Below are 6,524 nucleotides of genomic sequence, written 5' to 3' on the forward strand. Positions count from 1 at the left end.
CAAATAGAATGGAATAATGGTAGAAAATATGGTTCACAAAAGTGTTATGAATCAGGATTAGCTTAGCACAAACGTCATATGAGTAGCATTACTGCTTTTTTATTCAGGAGGTCTGTTTGTGTGTGTGTGTGTGTGTGTGTGTGTGTGTGTGTGTGTGTATGTGGGTGTGTGTATGTGGGTGTGTGTGTGTGTGTGTGTGTGTTTTAATGATCTGGACAAATTTCTAATTCGATATTATTGATGATTTATTGATTGAGAATTGACATATAAAATGTTTCTTCAAAAACGTCCCAAATGAGCTACATTAGCTACAACGGCTAGATTTAAGACTGTTTCCCGTGTCCTGTATTGTCCCTTATCATGTGCTAGGGCTGGCTCTTTATCTCCTGCTGGGCTGGGAATGGTTTGAGAGAGCATTGGTCAGTAGTGTCCAGCCACCTGCTCTGGGCAGTTCATACACAGGAGCAGAGCAGAGACGTGCAGGGCCCATTTCTCACTTCAGTGGCTTTGCTAATACTTCCTAATGAGGCAGAGGTGAGGAGGGATCAAGAGGGAGGAAGACAGGAAGCAGAGGATGGAAGGAAACGGGTGTGAGGTTATCTAGACAGCCTTGCAGTCTGCAGTAAAACTGTATTTCATTAGTTATGTTAAATACAACGAACACAATTGTGATAATGATGTGTGACACTTAAGGTTTTAACTAAAGAGAATACATTTGAAGTCAGTAATTAATAGAGTAAAATAATAAAAAACACAATCAAGCAGAAGGAAGAGATCCAGGTAAAAGGAGATGATAAAGTGTGTGGAATGTAATGATAAAGAAAAATGAAAATGGCTTTAATAGTAGTTTAATGAGTGAATATCTCTGAGGGAGAGTTGACCCTTCGTGGGAAAGTGGAGGCAGGAGCCTCTGACTCTAAGCTTCGCTGCTCTGCTTAATTGGCATTCCACACCTTGTTAATGAAGGTCAAGTTTTTTCCCCTCTCCATGCTTCAGGGCCACTCAGGGGCATTAGCCGGCTAATTGTACTGACCACACGCTCAAAGAACCTGCAACAGTCCCCTGCTCCTCAACAAAGACCTGAACTGATAAGGTTTTAATGGTTAATGAATATAAACACCGCAAAGAGTGAGGAGTGTCTCAGCGAGTGACATCAGCTTAAATCTTCTTGAAGTGTCTAAGGCACTAGTTCTCGTTTGGAGATGGCACTATTGTGAGATCATTTTCAGTTACTAAAGTCATTTTTAAACAAAATCTAGAAAAAAAATATTTTAATATTGTTCTGGACTTCTGAATATTTAATATCAAAAATAAAAGACATCAACATAAAAGCTGCACGGTGTAATAAACAGAAACATAGGGCTGTGCTGAAATAATGTGTTTAATTGAAGCTGTGAGATTTATAGATTTACAATAACAGCAAAAGTGTAGATATTTACTTTTTTCCTGTCTAATAAATAACTGCAGAGATCATATTTTCTCAGTTTAAACCATGTGAACACAAGGTGTTTCAAAAGATAACTGGAGAAAGAAGAACTCAAATTTTGGTAAAAGTCAATGTTCATTCATCCATTGTCTGTAGGGGCCAGTCCCTTCCAAACACACCACACTCCTCACAGACAGTCACCCGGAGGAAACCCACACAGACACAGGGAGAACACACCACACTCCTCACAGACAGTCACCCGGAGGAAACCCACGCAGACACAGAGAGAACACCCCACACTCCTCACAGACAGTCACCCGGAGGAAACCCACGCAGACACAGAGAGAACACACCACACTCCTCACAGACAGTCACCCAGAGGAAACCCACGCAGACACAGAGAGAACACACCACACTCCTCACAGACAGTCACCCAGAGGAAACCCACGCAGACACAGAGAGAACACACCACACTCCTCACAGACAGTCACCCAGAGGAAACCCACGCAGACACAGAGAGAACACACCACACTCCTCACAGACAGTCACCCAGAGGAAACCCACACAGACAAAGGGAGAACACACCACACTCCTCACAGACAGTCACCCGGAGGAAACCCACGCAGACACAGAGAGAACACCCCACACTCCTCACAGACAGTCACCCGGAGGAAACCCACGCAGACACAGAGAGAACACACCACACTCCTCACAGACAGTCACCCAGAGGAAACCCACGCAGACACAGGGAGAACACACCACACTCCTCACAGACAGTCACCCAGAGGAAACCCACGCAGACACAGAGAGAACACACCACACTCCTCGCAGACAGTCACCCGGAGGAAACCCACGCAGACACAGAGAGAACACACCACACTCCTCACAGTCAATGTTTTCACTGTTAACCAAGTTAGAGAATAAAACTGAAGTCTAGCTGTTTGAGATCAGACTTAAATGTTAAATGTATGAACTTTAATTTTATTTTTATATGTATTTGATCTAACTCTGAATTTCAGATCAGAAAATGCACAGTAAAACAATAACAAAAACAGAAAAACTGAATTAACCGAATAATAACTAATTGTTCAGCTTTAAACCAGTGTTTAACTAAAGAAAATAGTGTGTCACAATAGACTTTACTTCACAAAACATAGTCCCCTCAGATTTAAAACATACAGCACTTTACAGCAGACAGCCAGTGATTACAGAAACATCTGCTAGACCTCACAGTTAAATACAGATCGATCTGAACCCAGACGACACACAGAAAAAACAAACAGTTACTTCATGTGTTTCAGTACGAGACCAGTGTACAATTATTATTCCAACTCTTTATAGAATTTACACCTGAGAAAGTGTAAAAAGCATTTTTAAAAAAGGTTAAATGTTCTTTAAACATTTAAAAAATAATTAAAAATAATAAATAACTCATCTACAAATAATCTGAATAATATTCTATCATTGAAACAGTCTCACAGTGAGAAATATTACATACATTTCTGTTACTCACATGTAAATATTTACTAAAACTACTGTTCAACAAAGTGACTGTTTACAAACATTGATATATTTTAACGTTTGAGACCATTTCACTTTAAAAGCTCCGACGTTTTTCAGATTCGTCTCGTCCTCCTGTTGATCACTGAACGTAATAAAACACTAAGGAAGGGTTTTCCAGCTCCGCTCCCTGCCGCTCGTCTCTCAGTCCACAGTCACACAGTTCTCTTTTTCCCAGTGAGTCATTCCTCAGGTTCTAGCTACATTTTACCAAAGAAGCAAGTGTGTGTTTAAACTAAAGAGGTTCACAGTCGCGTGTAAAAGCTTTCAAAGTGAAAATAAGTGAACACACCTTCTACACAATTTCTGAACTGAACAAACTACTTTTTATGTTTTAATACATAGATGTTTTTAATTTAAACACAAACAGAGGAGATATTTTGCTAGAGACAATATTGATATAATAACTCATATTTATAATATTCAAATATGTATTTGTTTATTATGTAAAAAATTGAAGTGATATAGAAAATAAATGACTGCTTCATTTGACAAAGTGTAATACTTTTTTTTCAAACACGAGTAAAGCACCCTGTTATATGTGATGTTTGTTAAATGAGTGGAAAATGGCAGATAAACTTTAACAACACATTAAATGGTCAGAAACTGTTGGCAGTGTGTTGATTTATTCCCAGTTACATTCACTTAGACACGGGGGACTCTCTGGAGCTGCTTTAAACACAAAACTAATAAATAATCCGTTTGAAAAAGCACTGTTTGCTGCTTCTAGACTGCTTCTGCCTCTGATCTGACTCTGGGTTATTGGGTGACCACTTGCATTCATGTGGTCAGCGGCGGCAGCGGTCCGCTCTGCCTGAGTTAGCCGGGAGGAGTGGTCAGCCTGAGATAACCCCCTCCAGGTGTGCAGCAGCCAGAAGACAAAGAGCCTTTTCAAAGGCCTGCATGAGAATGAAGAGGACCTGGGCCTGGTGCAAAAAAATATTCCCGGATAAAAGGAACACGATGTGGGCAGATAGCAATATTCTGTTTCCGTGGCGCTGAGGAACCCTGCGCCTCAGTTTAGTCGGGCCCTCGTGTTCACTTAAACCAAAACAAGCTCGTTAATTAAAGGAGACTCGCTCTGGAAAATGGGGGCAGCTCAGCTACGAGGGCATTAGTGAGGTCAGGTTTATTGGACGTTTGGAGAGAAAGCAGCTCCACTGCTCCACAGCCCACAGTTCTGGGAGGATTTATACCCCTCTGGCTGATCGTTGGCATTGGGAACGGTGTCTTGCTACTCGAGAGCTCATTTTATTTCAAGCGTTAAAGGAACATTAAGTAGTAATACAATGATGCTCCGCTGAGCTGTAAAAGGAGAATAGAGCCTCTGACCTTGCAACTCTGGGCCCAACGCTGAAGAAACTGCACTCACTCCCCTTCTCCTTTGGTTTCAGGACAGTGCTATAAAAGTGAATTACACTCTGTATCCACAGGGGGAGCCCAGGAGCAAAAATATCAAATCTTCCCTAGAGTTGCTGTAAAATGGAGGTTTTACGAGTTGTGTGGAAACTACCCTTGTGTAAAAGTGTCCACAAACATTTGGCTACATACTACTTCATTAATAATAATAATAATAATAATAATAATGACACAGCTCCAGGGACATGGAGATGGTGTGTTCTCCCTGTGTCTGCATGGGTCTCCTCCGGGTGACTGTCTGTGAGGAGTGTGGTGTGTTCTCTCTGTGTCTGCGTGGGTTTCCTCCGGGTGACTGTCTGTGAGGAGTGTGGTGTGTTTTCCCTGTGTCTGCGTGGGTTTCCTCCGGGTGACTGTCTGTGAGGAGTGTGGTGTGTTCTCCCTGTGTCTGCGTGGGTTTCCTCCGGGTGACTCTGTGAGGAGTGTGGTGTGTTCTCTCTGTGTCTGCGTGGGTTTCCTCCGGGTGACTGTCTGTGAGAAGTGTGGTGTGTTCTCCCTGTGTCTGCGTGGGTTTCCTCCGGGTGACTGTCTGTGAGGAGTGTGGTGTGTTCTCCCTGTGTCTGCGTGGGTTTCCTCCGGGTGACTGTCTATGAGGTGAACTGGATAAGGGTTACAGAGAATGAATGAATGAATGAATAATAATATTTATAATAATATATAATGTAATTTTATGTTCACACTCTCAGCATAGGTTTTTATCCAGAGGAACTCATGCCCATTACAGATGTGGACAGATGTGTTTGAAGCAATGGGTTCATTAATATATTGTATCAGATCCACTATGTGTCCAAAAGTTTTTGGACATCTGTTCATCCCTCACACATTTCTTCTGTAATAAAAGGTATGAATAGGGAGGGTGTTCCTCTATTGTTTTAGGAAGGTTTTACACTAGATGTTGGAACATTGCTGTGAGGAGTTGCTGGCATTCAGCCACCGGACTACAAGTGACCCTTGTCAAGCTCAGTGACCAGCAGACAACTGTTGTTGACCTCAGACCTAGATCCATGAAGTCCTTTGTTGTGAACGTGTGAATAGTGATAAAGTGTCCAGTCGTCTGCGGTGTGTTATCTCTGTGTTACGCTGAGTGTGTAGCTGAGTTTTCTCACAGAGACCTTGAGAACTGAAGCAGTGGACTCAAACAGCGGCATCCCATCGCTGACCTTCATCGTCGTCCAATCTCTACTCCACATTGACCACCTCTATTCTCTTCAACGAGTTTAAACAGAGGTGGGGATTCATGTAATCATGCATTTATTCATCCAGCACGGTGGATTTTTATATGGTCTGCTCTGTGATGAAGAACAGATAAACACCAATGATCAGAATAATGACATTATCTCAGAGGAACATTTCATTGCTCTGTAACGGCTCAGGAGACACAATTGGATTCTCATAAAGCTCCTTAATGAGTCAAAAAGGAGACATGAGAAAGAGATAAAGGAGATAATAAACGAGTGATAGAGAGCAGAGTAGGTTTAGCTCATCTGGCAAATTCGAGCACAGAGACTTTACTGAGATCTCTTCTAAAACGTAATGAGACACGTAACATTTCTGAGGTCTTCATCTTAGGAGAGACGTTAACGTCAGGAAACTCATGCCAAAGTCCTGTTTGTTCTTCCAAAGCGACATTAAGGAGATCTCCTCTTTGAGTCTTCTTTCCTCAGGCTACGGCTCTGTGGCGACCGTCCCTCGTCACTGGGCTTTCTCTCTGTTTCCCTTTGATGAAGAGGCTCTGACTCTCAGACCTGGTCTTTCTCACCCATTCCCGTCATCATCACCTTCATCTTCCCTTATCATCCTCATCCTCGGAGCAGTTTAGCCGCAGTGAGAGAGCGCTTTGTGCTCAAGATCTGAGCAATTTGCAGCTTATTGAGGAAAACTGTTGAACAAAAGAGGCTCAGATATAGAATCTGTCAGCGGCGGTTTAGCCTCGTATCGCTTTCCACTCCCTCCATGAAACTGAGCGACTCTGGACAGTGTGGAGAAATCATGCCACGGCGTCTGACTCTGGAACACTTAGCCCTTTTACTCCCAACAAGTGGTAAACACCTTTAATGTAAGTGATTATTTGCTATTTTGTGGTGCAGTAGCTCTTTTCAAACTTGCATTTCAGTCCCTGAAT

The sequence above is a fragment of the Hoplias malabaricus genome, unplaced genomic scaffold (genome assembly GCF_029633855.1).
Source record: "Hoplias malabaricus isolate fHopMal1 unplaced genomic scaffold, fHopMal1.hap1 scaffold_82, whole genome shotgun sequence".
NCBI lineage: Eukaryota > Metazoa > Chordata > Actinopteri > Characiformes > Erythrinidae > Hoplias > Hoplias malabaricus.